This window comes from Pleurodeles waltl, chromosome 9, assembly GCF_031143425.1.
Source record: "Pleurodeles waltl isolate 20211129_DDA chromosome 9, aPleWal1.hap1.20221129, whole genome shotgun sequence".
Taxonomy (NCBI): domain Eukaryota; kingdom Metazoa; phylum Chordata; class Amphibia; order Caudata; family Salamandridae; genus Pleurodeles; species Pleurodeles waltl.
In genome coordinates this window covers 587,532,270-587,549,670 of record NC_090448.1, presented here as the reverse complement: position 1 = coordinate 587,549,670, position 17,401 = coordinate 587,532,270, and positions in this window count along the sequence as shown.

The following is a 17,401-nucleotide window of genomic DNA, read 5'->3' as shown; positions in this document are numbered from 1 at the left end:
GTGGTGGTTGCCCGTCTGCAGGGGGTGGGGTGCTGGTGTGTTGGTCCTGTGGCGGGGTGTCCTGTCCACTAGCGCCGGCGGAGGTGGTGGGCAGTTCATCATCCTGGCTAGTGTCAGGGGACCCTTGGAGTGCCACTGTGTCCCTCAAGGTCTGCTGTATGTCCTTCAGCACCCCTACGATGGTGCCCAGGGCAGAGCTGATGGTCCTGAGCTCCTCCCTGAACCCCAAATACAGTTCGTCCTGCAGGCGCAGGGTCTCCTTCAACTTGTCCAGGACCGTGGCCATCGTCTCCTGGGATTGGTGGTATGCTCCCATGATGGAGGATAGGGCCTCGTGGAGAGTGGGTTCCCTTGGCCTGTCCGCCCCCTGTCGCACAGCAGCCCTCCCATTTCCCCTGTGTTCCAGTGCCTCCGTCCCCTGGACCGTGTGCCCACTACCACTGCCCCCAGGTCCCTGTTGTTGTTGGCGTGGCGGGTTATCCTGGGTTCCCTGTAGTGGTGGACACACCGCTGATTGACCTGTCCTGGGTAGGGAGGTTTGGGCCCGCTGGGTGGGTGCTGTGCTGGTGTTACCAGAGGGTGGAAGGTCGGTGTTGGGCTGTGTCTGTGCAAGGGGAACCGACTGTCCCGAGGCCCATGATGGTCCGGGCTGGTCATCATGATCCAGTAGGGCAGAGCTGCTCTCGTCAGTGTGGGCCTCTTCTGGGGGTGGAGTGGTGTTGTCTGGACCCTCTGGTGTGGTGACGGTCCTTTGTGTTCCTGCAGGGGCATAAGAGAATGATTATTGCATGTGTATGTGTAATGGTGTGCAATGGGTGGGTGTTTGTGTACCCCAGTGCAAGCATTCCTGTTTGTGGGTTTGTGTGATGATGGTTGAAGGTGTGTTCTGGGTATGTGCAGTGGGCATGCTTTAGTGAGGGGTGTCCATGCTTAGTTGTGTCATGCAGGGCTTGGTGTTGGGGTGGGTGGTTTGTGTTATGGGTAGATTAGTGAGGATTTGGAATAATAGGGGAGGGGGTGAGGGTGGGGGTGTGTGATATCATGCAGGTAGGGTGGGGGATATGAGAGTTAAGATTTGACTTACCAGTGTCCCATCCTCCACCGATTCCTCCGAGGCCCTCTGGATGCATGATGGTCAAGACTTGCTCCTCCCATGTTGTTAGTTGTGGGGGAGGAGGTGGGGGTCCGCCGCCAGGCCGCTGTACCGCGATGTTGTGCCTGGTGACCGTTGAATGCACCTTCCCCCGTAGGTCGTTCCACCTCTTCCTGATGTCCTCCCTATTTCTTGGGTGCTGTCCCACGGCGTTCACCCTGTCCACTATTCTGCGCCATAACTCCATCTTCCTGGCTATTGATGTGTGCTGTACCTGTGAGCCAAATAGCTGTGGCTCTACCCGGACGATTTCCTCCACCATGACCCTCAGCTCCTCCTCGGAGAAGCAGGGGGTGTCTTTGGCGTGACATGGGGTGGTGTGTGTGATGTGTGGGGTGGTGTATGTGGTGATTAGTGTGGTGAGTGTAGTGGTGTGTGGTGTTTTGTGCGTGGATGTTGTGTGGGTGATGGTGTTGTGTGCCTCTGTGTGATGGGGTTGTCTATTCTGTGCTCTCTCTCTGGCCTTCGTTCGTGATTATTTGGTCGTAGGGGTTTGTGGGTGATGTGGGTGTGTGTTTTATATTGTGGTGGGTGTGTGGGAGTGGTGTGTGTATGTGAATCAGGTGTGTGTATTTGTAATTGTCCAATGTGGCGGTGTTTTTGGAGATGTGTGTGTATTTTGAGCGCAGCGGTGTGTTCCGCCAATGGAATACAGCACTTGAAAGACCGCCGCGTGGATTCGTGGGTCGTAATAGCATGGGCGTGTTTCTGTTGGCGTGGAGGTGGAGGATTTGTTTCCGCCAGTTTATCACTGACCTTTGGTGTGGCGGTGTTGTGTGGGTGTCTGAATTTTGGCGGATTCCAAGATGTGTGTCATAATAGCTGTGGCAGAATACCGTCGCAGCGGCGGTGTATTGGCGGTCTTCTGCACGATGGTAAGCGCCTTTTACCGCCAATGTTGTAATGACCCCCATACAGAGATTCATCTATAATGGGTTTCTTCTTCGTTGCATTCTCCACATTAAAGGTTTGGAGAAGGGGTCCTTCTCTATTATTCTCTACATTTAAGTTCATATTGTGATATATTTTAATTTTCTTTGTAGATAATAACTCTTTCCAAGATGTTATTTCAGTTGTTGCGATAGATTAAGGAATTGCCTACCCCTTCTGAGTACCAATTCAGAGTCAAAGTCTGGGATTCACCCTTTGGACACTATTAGCCCTTTATCGTTGGTTCTACTGGAGATGACAGAGCTCAGAAGATCTGAATGTTATCAACAATTGGGACAGCTAAGATAGCCTGCATCCCTTTAGTGTTTATTTTGAGGGAGTGGACTTAAAATGAAATTCTACACTTTTCACATACTATTATTTGGACAAAGATCCTGTACTTTCAGTACAGGTGTTTCTAGAGGACTTATGTTCCCCTTACAGGAGAAATTGTTTTTGTAGACATCTGTAGGCTGCCCATGGGCTTTAGGATTCCCTTTTAATGAAGCTATTTTTCAATATTATTGAGTTTATCATAGGATTAACTTGTTTTACCAGGGTGTAGTAGTACTAGAATTTAGATTCTCTGACCCAGATTTGTGGCTGCCTTCGTAGTATGCCTTGAACTTTGTGTTTTATCAGACTGTGATGAAGGCGTACTGCTTGGGTGTACCCTCACTGAGTAATGAATGAATGAGCAGATGAGGAGTTAATGTCTGAATTACTTACCAGTAATCTTCATTACTCCAATCCTTCATTCCTTGTCCCAGTACTTACGACCCTTCATCCCTCCCTGCCTGAGAGTCTTCATCAACAAAATGTTACAGGTCAGATAAATCAGGATGTGCACTCGGAGGCAGTGGAGTTTATAGGAGGAGTGGAGTTATCCATGGAAATAAAAAAAAACTTGGGACTGTTTAGGGGTGGAGGTTCAATTCTCACTGAGTAGGTACTGGGACAAGGAAGGAAGAATCAGATTACCAATAAGTAATCCAAGGAAACTAACTTTAGCTCATGCTGACCTCCAGCACTTACTGCAAGCAGGGCTTCATTACAATAAGGGTGCTCTGTCCCTGTTTGCACTGTTGGGCACCTTCAAATAGATGCCCCCTGTGCGGACTGAGGAAGTGTACACTACTACACTAAATGCACTGTGCCTAGCACTGCTGCAAACTTTTGCCTGTCCTAGGGACAACGCATCGGTGCAGATCTCCATTCACTGTGTAGGTAACTGCCCAGCCTGCATTTGAAAGAAAGGCAGTGATCCCTGCAGGGCAATACTGTGAGTGACTGCAATGACCTTCAGGTGTTGTAAAGGGACTCACTGGTACCTTCTACTCCTTTCCAAGGAGTGCCCTCGGGGCATCCTGACAGTGTGCCTCCTCTGTGTAGTACACAGTTAGGACATCTGACGACCTCTATGCCTTTGCACCAATGTCTGAAATATGGTACAGAAGTATTTACTCATTTGCATGAGGGCATGCACCCATGTAAGTGAGGGAAGGACCCCTTGTGTTTATGCTGGGGTAAAATGTGCATCAACACAATACATATTGTAGAAGGGGACACACACAGCCCCTTCTATAATACCAAAGTGCCCTGGTGCCATAAAAAGGTGGGGGCAAACGTCTGTTGCACTCCTAGGGAATTCACTGTAATACAGCCCGGGAATACTGACAGTAGTACTTGATCCTGATGTATCTACGTTAATAATTAAAAAGTACAAACTAGCTGAGCAGTATTTCCTTCGCCTACTTGAGCCTTCCTATCTTGTGTCTCACTGTCCAACACCACCAACGCAACAGAACGCACTAAAACAACCAACCACCACTCTTTCATAAAGCCAATATTGTTCCAAGGGGGGTACAGATTGCAACCAGATTGCAACCTTCCACTTACAATGCCTGCAAAAGCAGCCAGTGTCAGTGTATATAGACTTCACTTAAAATGGCTACGTAAATAACTAAAATGTTTATGCTGAATGGTTCTGCACTGGATATGAAATCTCTGCACCCCACATCTCTAATTGGCAATCAGAGGTTTTTGCAACTACCACAGCACTAAATAAAAATCAACTGGTAAGGTGTTACATTACCCTTACCCAGATGACATATACTTCGTTTCATTGTCACCATACCAAGAAACGATTTAATGTCCTCTTTAGTTGCTTGTTGGTACATAACAAGTGTAATTGATGTGTTTATTAGACTCACATTTACGTCTCCTTAGTAGAATCCATACTAGTAAATCACAAGCCCCACAAACCCTCAACCTCCTTTCTAGATCACTTATTCAAAAACAAGCCCCTTGCTATGTCGAGCTGTCTTTAGTGAGTGGTCCTTTCTCCTAGCACTGATTATATGGCTGGTAAAGCTGCTTCCCCGAATGGGATAATCATATGTTGAAGAGTTTCATAGCAATGCAAGCTTACACACCAACTGCTCCCCGGTGTGCACTGACCATGACTTGCAATGGAGACACTGGGGTCACTGGGTTTCAAACGTCAGTTAGTCAGTTCCTTGCCTCTTGCATCATATTTAGAATAACCCGAAATGTTTTTTTAAGTGATAGGTAGATGTGGGACATGGACATTGACCTAAATAACTAATTATTACAAGGCAAGCCAGTAGGCAAAAAATAAACGCTATTTTAAAAAATACCGTTTGGTATTGAATTTTTTTTACACGAGAGGGAATTGAAAGGCAACATAGAGATAACAAGCATTTGCAAAAGCATACATGTTGCTGCATAAACCTAGTGGACCCACGCTTCCTAAAAAAGTTTTACATTAAAAATCAGCACATGCAATTCTAATAGACAGCATGAGTGCTTCCTCGGGAAGGTTACCTTAGAAGAGCTACAAAAAACCTTTCAAGTTTTAAAACACATCATAGAAAAATATGATTCTTATCGGCATAAAGAAAAGGTACTATTGGGTGCGACCTGAAAAGATTGAATAAATACACAAAGGTGACTAAAGGAATTGAAAAACATGATAAAACGATCATGTTTTATAATGATGTATTTTTTATTTATGATTTGTCTCTGGGGAGACAGCTAATACAGTGCCCGGAGCTAAAGAAAATCAGTATCTGAGTTTCACTGGATTTTGACTGAAATCACACATTGCCGGCCATTCGGTGTTCATGAGTGTGCTCTCTTTCTCTCTCTCACACCTGTTCTGAAATAAATACTACACATACACACAAAACTATTCAGAAATACATCTTTCTTTCTTTCTTTCTATTTTTCCTTTCTTTCTTTCTCCTCTTTTCATTCCAGAAAACCTTGGGCGACCTCTTCCCTTTCACATTGACATATTGTGATTATGTATGTGGCAACAACAGACCTGACAAGTTTTTGGAGACAGGCAAGTCAAACGAGCTGACCATGATTTGTGGGAGCCTGACTAGGGTTCAGCCCTGGAACCGTTATTTAATGGCACCATACTTTATGCGAACGGGGCCTCTTTTATGCTGCCTATTATTCAATAACAAAAGAAAAGAGATGACTTTGAATTTAAAGAATCATCAAGCAAGATAGAGAGCTGCATTAAGTCACCCGCTGGTGCATAGCTCTTCAATGCAAGTGTCAGAGAGATATAAATCTTCATTGTTCTCAAAAGTCATAGGGTGACCTTGCAGAGCCCAAACTACAAAAATGCAGACAAGAAACAGCATCTACACTTCTCATATGTATAGTGCAAAGACTCGTGGAAAATGCGTTGATATCAAGAAGAATGATCTGAATTTCTATGTACTTATAAAAGAGCCTGACATAAAGAATAGCTGGGTGGACTGAGAGATGAATGGATTAATCGAACCATGGCAAAATGGAGGGATTGATCGGCAGCCCTTAACTTGGGGAAACCTGAATTAGATTGTAAGGCCATGAAACGTTTTTTCTCCGCATATGTCGCTGAAAGTGCCAATTCACAAACTGCATTTTGAAGAGCATAACGTAGTACTTCATCCGTGCTAAAAACAAGCTACAAAATTAAATTCACAATCCTATTGCCAGAGACACTCACCTCTCCTATCATTTCTGCGCAGATATCACCAGAGGGGCGGGGATCTTCGCACAAGTATGTATACCCTTTGGGAGTAAATGTGAACAAGACCAGGGGGAGTTCTGAAATAAATTGGAATTATTTAACAAAAACATGGTCCACAAGTAACATTTTTTAGTATTTTCTTTATTAGTTTTATCTTTTACAACGTCGTGCATAGTACATTAATGCACTGTGATACAGATTACTTTGTCAAGGAGCACATTGCATTGTGCTGGTAGTTCACCTCTTTGGCTCGCCTCATATTCAATGGATTATATTCAAGCTACCCAGGAAATCGGGAGCAAGTCTTGAGGCTCTGAGGCAATAAATCTCATCAATGTCACTCCAATCTATATCTCATAGATGCAGTGCATGAGTCATATTATGGTAAATACTGAACATTAGCAAACTGAAACTTGTAAACTTCCCAGTCTTGGATTGATACATGATCACTGTGGTGTATGCCTGCTGAATGTACACGGGGTGTGTCAGTATCCTGTAAGTAATGGGGTGAAGGTGAGGTCTGCTGGGATCAGTCTCATCGGCATTGCCCTGATTGCCGCTGTCTGCTGGGTGCCAGGTCAGAAACCATCTAGTGGTCCTCAATATCTAAGAAGCTAGACAGCACCTACCTCTACTGCTTACGATTCCCTCTCCACTACTGCTCCCATAAGGCGTCTCCCTCGGCTCTTGCCTAGCTTTCAACCTCTATTCTCCACTGACTTTGTGGTGGGCCATTCGTGAACTTCCAGTGGCTCACAACGTTCCTGTGGGATACTAGGCCCAATAAACCAATTGCCAACTTTTTGGTTGCCTATGGTATAAGCCTTCGAACGCTCATCTCTGCCCTAAATATCTGGTCTTTACTAAAGGCATGCTCCATGTCCTGTGCCAACTATGTTCAAAGTTGCACAACTAATGGACAGTTCCACACTATATGCAAAAGGTCTGCATCTACAAGTGCACAGCGAGGGCAACATAAATCTGTGGTGTGCAACATTACATTTGGACCTATATTTATGGTTTTGTGGAGCAGGGCAGCACAGCCCTGCGTCAAAGGGAAAGGGCAGGAATGCGCCATATTTAAACAATACAGCACATTCCTGTCCTTTCACCCTGCACTGGCACCATTTTAGGAGCTTAGTGCTAATACAGGCACCCTTGCACCATGGTGCAAAGGTGTCTGTGTTGCATACATGATTATTTTTCTGCAGGAAGGGAAGGGTTTTTCTCTTTCTATGTGTGCTGCACACATAGAGTAAAAAATGAGGCAAAGTATATTTCTTTTTGTTGCAACTCTCCTGTGGAGGCATAAGGTTTTAGCACATCCACAGATTTACTAGATCTTGTAAATCTGGGGAGGGTTGTCTGACAACAGGGGCAGAGCAGCTCCCTGAACAGTGCTTAAAATCAGGCCCCCAAGGTCCTCACACCCACAAGTGAATTGGGATGAGTTTAAATTACCAAGTCAGATGATCCCCATTCTCCAGCACCCAGCCAGGACCGAAATTTCCTTATGTCATGTAGCCCCAACAGCAATAGTGCCCGCACAAAGTTAACGGCCTCCAGCCAATGGAAGCTCATTTTTTGTTTCAAAACAAAGCTGTCCTCCAGTGTCTGGAACCAGATTTCCCTTACTTTTGGAATAGCGAAGACCCCATAACCTCCATAGCACATGCATGAAATCTGGCATATTGCGAAGCACTGCATAGCACCAAACCAGTAGAGGGGGTTCACCAGAACAACCAGCCGTCACAGTCCATTACCGTAATATGGACAAAAGTCTATAATTTTTTGGCCTTGCACCAGACTCTCCATGTAGCGATATATTTGCTTCCTCCTCTCCCTCAAAATGTTCCAAGTAACAGCTGGAAACAGCAGGTCAAAATACCCTGGGAAAGACGTGGTCAGAGGGAGAGGGGGGTGTTGGGAAAAAAGGGAGTCTGAAAAGATCCATCACAACTCCTAGCAGAATAGAACGCAGAAATATGCTCATTCCTATGTCAGACCTAGCAAATAGCCAACACACAAGACCTTTCACACACCATCTGGAGGGAGCAATATTCCCAATATTGGACACCGCAAATCAGAGGCACATGATAGTTGCGGAAACTCTCCAACCCCCTGTGGTTCAGGACAGTTAAAAATAACAGACCATGTCAAGAGCTTGGGAAGCACCCAGTGACCAATAAAAAGAAGCCCAAAGCTAGCCCAAATGAAGCCTCCAGAAAAAGGGCGTAGTCAAGACCTGCCACCACTATAGAGGGTCACGTTGCCCACCACATGCCAAGACTAGAGGGGTATGCACATGGCAATCACCAAATAATATTTAGTTGCAACACACCTCGCTTTTATACATCACTTGCACATGTGTAGGTCAAAGGACAATGCCCACACCAATGAGACCCCCATCACACCCCCATGCACACAGTAGGATACTGGAGGCCTGGCAGCACCCACAGAGCGCTAGTTGATAACTGAAATTAGCCACATGCTCAAGAGATCACACCATATAAATGCTTTACCCCAGTACACCTACGGCCTGATTACAATCTTGGCAGATGGGATACTCCGTTGCAAACATGACTGGTATCCCGTCTGCCTATGGAACGTGCAAACGGTGGGGGGGGATATCCGTCATGTTTGTGACGTAGCATCTCATCTGCCAAGATCTTATTCAGGCCCCAGTCTAGCACAGAGAGGAGGGAAGCCCAAGAATCCATAAAAATTAAAAAGCTCAGCAACAATAACCCATATTTTCCCCAAAACTGGCACCCCGAGTGGGGCCACCCTCTAGTGCCTTACTAAGATTGAGGAAAACACAGAATTCATAGCAAATTGGCAAATAACAAACTAAACCTGGCTCTTATCCAACAGGTCTGCAATTGAGCCGCCAAGTGCACCACCTTTACAGCAGACCATCATATTTTCAGCAGCCACATCAATATTCCCAACAGGATCAAGAGCTACAAACGGCTCCAAGAACTTTCCACATCAATATTCCCAACAGGATCAAGAGCTACCATTTTCTCCGAGAACTTTCCACATCAATACTCCCAACAGGATCCGAAACTACAAACTATCTCAAGACCCACAATGTTCTGTAGGTTATGTGTTGTTGTACATTTGTATACCATCTGTTTATTAAGGGTGCTGCTGCATCCATTCATTGCCAAGGAGTGGCCTAGTTTAATGGAGTTTATTCAGTAATTGTCACCACGCCTGTGTAGGGACCTCTCCCATGTCACCTACAACTACACCACACCTAACACTAGCACTACACAGCGCCCCTTTACACAACACATGGGAGTTCATTTACAAGCCCCTTCCTCCACTGTAGTCATTTTTTTAATGCTAAGGTGGTGCAAAACAGTCCCCCACCCCATGCCGTATTTACAAATTGGTGCTATGTTACCATTGCTCCAGTTTCTAAACCCTTGTGCCACATTATACCTTTGCCAGGTAAAATGTATGCAAGGGAGGCATTCCCCCGCAGGGAGGCCCAAAAAACTGGTGCAGTGAAATCTTCAAGATTCCACTGCACCATTCTAGCATCATTATTTTACTCGTGCCCACGGCAGGCATTAAACTGATGCTGTGCTCTTTTTAGTAGACCTCCCCAAGATTTGCTGGGCTAGCATCAACACTTTTGACACTAACCCAGCAAAGCACCACAACTGCATCAAAAATGTTGACAACTCTGTGGTAACGAGCACCATGGTGTTCTGTATTATAAATACAGTGCTACCATGGTGTCAATGGGGGGGGGGGGAGGGCAACGCAAGGAAATTGGTGCATTGGAGATGATACACCAGTTCCTTGGAAATGAGACCCATGGTATCAGCACATGACTGCCATCAGTTCCAAGATATCAACATGGTCATGTTATGTCTGTTCACTGATACTGCATGCAGTAGGTGCAGGCAGGCTTTACTTGTCATAAGAGATAACCCCTGAAAAAGCTAAATGCCCCCTCCACCTATCCCTATGTAAGATTAGGGCCAGGATACAACCCAAAAGAGTAGAACCCCATAGAGTAGTGGTAATTCTGACCTGATATAAGACCAGTCCCACCGCACTGCACCTTTACACCGAGCCTAGTGATATCCAAACTGAGCTAGATAGGATGCGCAGGGATGGCACCATAGAGGATGATACTGTTTGATCTGAGACTTTCCAGGAAAGAGATTCTTGGAGGTAGTAAAACCACCAAACCTATGCACAAACACGTCCTCTCCTGTTTCCACCTGTGGTCCCACGGTGGCCCTTAATGTAGCTGTAGCTGTCTTCATCAATAACAAATGGACTACAGACATGGAGTTCCAGTGTAGGGCCATCCACCTTGATGATACAAAGGCAAATAAGTCAAGGTGGAGAAGGTTTAATGATAGCGTAGAGACCCCATGTCAGGACATTTGGGATTCTGAGATAGATAGGTATGCATGGATAGAAGGGAAGGGGAAACCACTAATTGTATGGAAACTCACACTGTGTTCCTTATGTATCAGAGGCAAAGGAATGATTCTGTTGGGTAGGAATGAAAATGGTGGCACAGTCCTGCACATTCTGGACATGCAAGGGGGCACCTCAATGCTGATGGACACAACTGGCAATGTGGAAAGTTTGCCTATTCTCAGCTCGTCCCTGGATGTCATGATCTCTACTCCCTCATCACATACACACCCCGACCCTGGTCATTCCCCGAGAAAATCTGTCAGAGCTGTACCAACACCCGCCAAGGAAGAAAATGACTCTGTTGCATCAGGCTTATGAGAAAAGAACTGCTGATTATTTTGGCTGGGCTCAGTACAAGGACATCCCAGAAGAATTCAGACTGCTCTCTGATGCACAAGTATCAGCAGGAGGGTCCATACCCTTGTTCACCATGCAGACAAAAACAAACACCCGCTGGTTACAAATAACCAGATAGGAAAGGGAAACATCCTGAACAACTAGGTCTAAACCACTACTTGCCTGAACCACTACTGCTAAACAACTAAAAGGTCTCTACAACTAAGTACTGAACAACTACTGTCTAAACAACAATTGTGCCTGAATAACAATTGCCTGAACAACTAATTTTAAGGTAAGGTTTTCTTTTTGGTTTTTATGGTTTATTAGGTGTTTAGAATGTATATTAAAAATTGTTGTTCAGGCAATTGTTATTCAGGCACAGTTGTTGTTTAGACAGTAGTTGTTCAGTACTTAGTTGTAGAGACTTGTTAGTTGTTTAGCAGTAGTGGTTTAGGCTATAGTTGTTTAGGACCTAGTTGTTCTGTCACATATTCGATAGGAAATGCTCAAGATGATGAACAGCACTGAGCTCAGCCTTAATGCGATCAAGGAAGAACCGAGAGCCATCCGCCTCACGGTGATGCAACCATATGTCTTGGACATGACGACCGCAATGGAGGGTGGGGTCTGTACAAAGATCGGCGCATCCTGCTACACATTTATACCAGGTAATGGCATGGACAATGGGACTCTAACTCTTGCCATCCAAGCATTTCACTGATTACAAAAAGACATGCATGAAGAGGGAGATGCCCCTGAGCAGGAGTAGTTCATAAACTGGTTCTCCTGGCTCCCTCAATGGCTGACCGATCTGTGCACGTCATTTTTGTCCGTGTGTTCCTGCAGCTGGGGGTTTCCTGCTGTAAAAACGCAGTACTAAAATTAGGTAGAATGTAAGTAACTAGGGAAATAGGACCACAAGTCCCCAATAATGTGTCTGTCATGAAGTATGGGTTAGATGATGTAGTTGAACAATTCAACTACAGGGGGAATGCTAATATTGAGAAAATTGATGTCGATGTGTACAGTGATCCGTCCACATATGACAACGAAATTGCATCTCTATTAATGAATTCTCCCATCATGAACTCCTCATCAACCCTGACTCTAAAGTATGTGGTCAGGCATGCTCTGAGACTAGGCCTAAGGTTACTGACTGACAGGTTACAGGTGGAGCAGCACGTAGCCAGCAAACAAACCATGCAAACAGGAAAATCAAGATCAGTCCCATAGATAGGCTCCGCGACACCACAATGGTCCCAAGAGATTGGCCCCAATAAAGTACACATGGCCAGAGGTGTGCGTGCATTCCCAAACACCATAAATTCAGAGGGCACATGTAGTTAGGAACACTCTGCCAATCAGAACACAGAAGTTAACATGGCCCATGAGATACTGAAGAAAAAAACGGACAAAGTATCAGTGGATTTAGGTATACTCTGGGATGACCATTGCAAATTGGCAAACGAAGTGAAGAATAACAAGGTGTCCATGGACCCCGATGAGTAACTGACTTGGCACAGATGATGGAGGCTCTGGAATGCAGGGCGGAAGATGCTGAGGGATGCAATTACTGCAATAATATTAGAATCGCATGGCTCCATGAGAATAAGGAGGGAGAGAATATGTTCAACTTTTTGGAGGATTCGCTGGCCAAGGAGTATACACCTCAATGACTTTCACCCTTCTTCGCTTTGGAGAGAGAGTATACAGTACAATAAAAGCCACCACCACCAGGGGCACCCCTCTCATCCTGTGATAGCACGTCTCCTATATTACATTGATAGAGACTGCATACTACAGCAAGTCCGGGAGCTCAATACTTCAACTTGGACAATGCCCCCGATTTACAATGGAGCTCCAAACACAAAGGGACATGTTTATGAAAAGTGGCCTTGCACCTTGTGCAGTGCCACTTTTCTTGCTCCCCTTAGCGCCCCCTAACACCACCATGTGTGTGCCATTTTAAAAATACCGTGCACCATGGCGGTAGTCAGGTGTACTATCATCATAATTTATACGGTAGTCCGGCGCTCTGCAGGATTAGCGTAAAAAATGTAGACGCTAATCCTGCAAAGCACTCAGACGCCCATTGAAAACAATGGGAGCCTCCCTTTAACATCTGCTCTCAGCAGGCTTTAAAAATGCTGATAAAAACAATGAAAAGAAATCTCTTAGATTTCTTTGCACAATTTTTTCGGCCTCTTCCACAATGTGGCGCAAGGGGTTACAAAGTGGCGCAATGCAACCATTGCGCCACTTTGTAAATATGCCACAGAGTTTTAAGCCTTCCAAAGCCACATTAGTTTAAAAAAATGACACTAATGTGGCGTTGGAATAGCGCTAGGCCCTCTTAAATCTGGGCCAAAGAGTCTCTTTCTTAGTGGTAAAGAAGTAACAGTGAGATGCTGGTACCTGCTACATGTTACTTTTCCCCTGCAAGTCTCATAATCATAGAGGACAACTGAAACCTGTTGTTCACTTTTCCCTCTGATACTGGGTACTGGCTCAAGCAACACAAGCAGGAGCGAACACCAGGGGGGTGCTGCAACCAAGGTGACACCAGGGGTGGTGATGAAAAAACTTCCTTTCAGCCATCACCAGGTCCACACTGTGAAACATGCAGCACTGCTTCTTCCTCAGAGAGTGCTACCTCAGATGAAAATAACGAAATTACTCCCTGGCTGGCCAACGACCTTCTAGGGCTGTGAGGCATGAACTAAAGATAACACTGGGCTTGCAAAGCAGATGGAGCCCTTTTTGTCCTCTTTTTTGAATGGGAGGCCCTGCTTGCTTGCCTGCAGTTCACAAACATATGAGTGGGGGGCAACTGTTTGTTGCTGAGTGTAATCCTTCTATGATGCACCTATGAGGTGCCAGAAGTTGTATCTACTCTTGACTGGCTGTTGCAGTGGATCCCCCTGTGAAGAAAACGCAGGTATGTGAAGCAGAAGAATAACCCTTCATTCGAGTAGACATGCATATGTGGCAGCAACCGCTAATTCCAACCGCGATGCCCAACTCCCCACGTTCTACCTCCCGCGTTCTACCATTCCACATTCCAGAACAATACCACACACCTTCCCCCCAACAAAGAAAAAACAAAAGTAACACTTTCTAATATTACAATACAAGAACTTATAACTTGCATAAACATAAACTGGATTGCATATGAATTTAACACATAATATAACACACAATAATAAAGGAAATATGTATAGTCACATATTTTGTCTGAGAGATAAACACAATATCTCAATCAGTTACATAATCACTCAAATACATTGGAGCTCTTCTTCCTCTTGCACTGCGACGAAGAACTTCATCCACATTCACACGCGTCTCATGACAACTCAGTGCTTCATCAGTGGCACAATTATTACCAAACAAATACCCACTACACTCATTTAAACATTCATTATCTCGCTTAACTTCAACACCCGTATCCTCTCTCCTACAAATCGATATGCGTCTTACATTCCACACTTTACCATCATCTAATTTCACTGCATTTCTCAAAATCTTAACAATTTTCCTAGGCTCGGAGAACTGAGGTTTACCTTTCTCAACAATTCCCGGTATTTTGACACAAACACTTTGCCCCACAGTCAATTCGCCCATATTAGATCTGGTATCACGGCATAATTTAGTATGCAATTGGTAATCTAATACCTTGTTCTTCATCACCTTATCACAAACTACTCCAAATTTCACCCGATTCCTTTCCATTAACCACCATGGAACCAACCCGGTGGACAACTTCCTTCTCCTCAATAACTCGAAAGGTATCTTTCCAGTCACAGAATGTGGTGACACCTTATAAGATGAAAGCATACCCCTTATAGCTTGTCTCCAAGAAATACCCGATTTACAAGCTAACTGTATAGTCTCTTTAACAAACTCTATTAAATCTCTCGACTTGACCATTAGAAGAAAGATTGTACAGAGCTACTCTAATATGTTTAGTATCATTCCTTTCCAGAAATGCAACCATTTTCTTGGATGTAAACTGTGCACCATTGTCCGACACGAGTGCTTCAGGAACTCCCTTCCTAGCAAATATATTTTCCAAAAATTCAATTACACTTTCAGTAGAAATTCTGCTTACAAATTCAACGTTCAGCCATTTAGAGAAATAATCAATCAAGACAATAGTATATGCTTCTTTTGCAGGTAACATAGAAAATGGCCCATAAACTCAATACCTAATTTCTGCCAAGGTCTATCAGGTAATTCAACCGGTAACTAGGGTGCCAAACATGGTTTCGCACTTTTGTCACTCCGAGCACAATCAGAACAATTTCTCACGTATCTGTCACCCATCACATCCACACCCGGCCACCAGAAAAATTCCTTCACCTGCCTATTATTCCTCGACATTCCACCATGATCAACATGACTCCTACTTACAATAATATCACATACTCCCTTTGGAGGAATTATTCTGTCCCCCCTTAGAATTACGTTATCTTCTAAACTCAGTTCATCCTTTAGTTTCCATAAGGCTGCATTCTCACCACGCAATGATCGCTCACAAGGCCAACCATTGATAATATACTTCCTTACCATTTGCAAATCATTATCATTCATCATTTCTTCTTCCCATTTTTGTTCAGACAACACAACTTGATCCGATGCATCATACGATTCCAAACTCGACAAAACATCCTCCTATGTGTTCGTAACATCACATTCAACATCAACACATTCTTAATCAACAGGTAATCGAGATAACCCATCAGCAATATTGTTGCCTCTGCCCAGAACATACATTACTTCGAAAAAATACATTTGCAATTTAGAAGCAAGCCTCACCAATCTTGGTGATAAGTTCTTTCCACCTCCTGGTTGTAAAATATTAACCAAGGGTTTATGATCTGTACATAATTAAAATTTCCTTCCCCATACATATATTTGAAATCTCTAAACAGCCCATGAAGCTGCTAACAATTCTTTTTCAATCACGGAATAACTCCTCTGAGACTGTGACAATGTACGCGAAGCATATGCTACAATCAATTTCTCGTATCCATTCCTTTGTGATAATACTGCACCAATACCATAATTACTAGCATCCACTGCAATCACACAATCAGTATTGGTTTCAAAAGGGTTTAGACGTGGAACCTGAACAGTTTCATGTTTGATAGAATCAAAACATTCCGCTTGTTCCTGCCTCCATATAAATGGGACATTCTTCTTGAATAATTTCCTCAAATTTTCCACCTTATGCATAGTTTTCTATAAACCGCGAATAAAACTCAGTAAGACCCAAAAATGACATCAATTGTTCTTTACATTTCGGCTCAGGTGCATCAACAATGGCCTTCACATGGCTAACTTTGAAGCGAATGCCCTCACAAGAGATAATGTGGCCTGAATACTCCACTTGCTTTGCCCAAATTTACACTTATCTTTCCTCACTGTCAATCCATTTGCACTTAGTAAGTTCAAAACCTCCTTTAAAACTCTATCATGTTCCAATCTGTCACACCCATATACCAAAATGTCGTCCTGAAATACTTTGGCATTTTGCACCTTACTAAAAAGTTTATTAATTTCTCTTTAGAAAACAGCAGATGTACTTGCAATGCCGAAAGGCATCCGTTTGTACTGAAAAGCACCCTCTGATGTTATAAATGCTGTGTAGTGTTTTGAACCCTCATCCAATTCAATTTGATGGTAAGCACTGGACAGATCGATGGTAGAAAAAATGGTAGCCTGGCCCACTGATGACACCAATCACTGCAAATTTGGTAAAGGAACAGTATCCACCCAAAATGCATCATTCAGAGATCTTAAATCAACACACAATCTTAAATCCCCACTACGCTTAAGTGATAACACAACCGGAGATATCCAGTTGGAGCTTTCAATTGGTTCAATAATATTCTTTTGACACAAGTCCTTCAGCAATTCCTTAAGTTTAGATCTATAATGCACTGGTACATTTCATATTTTGTGTCTTACTGGACTAGTATTTTCTCTCTGTATAATCTTATGTTTAAAATCCTTCCATTTACCCAAAGATTTTGAATAGACTAGGATAGCATTCATCCAATTTATCATATTGCAAAGCACCTTGGAAATCATAATCCAATACCACATACACAGGAAAAAAAATTGTAGAATCACTTTTGATACCCAACTCCTTAATATGTGGCCATCCCAAAATCCTCTGGCCTTTCTCAGTGACATACAACTTGCCCTTACACCACTTACCCCCAAACTCAATGTGTACATTAGCATAGCTAACCATAGGAATTCTATGACCAGTGTAACTTCCAGGGTTCACATCTGTAGGTATCAAGTCTCTGCTAGGCCATAATTTCTCAGACATACTCACACACATAATGGTGAACCATGCACATGAATCAACCATGGCAGTAACTTCAGTACCATCAATGCTCAATTTGCAATTGGGTAACCCAGAAGGTTGCAATGGTGAAATGTCATCGTTATCCGGTAACACA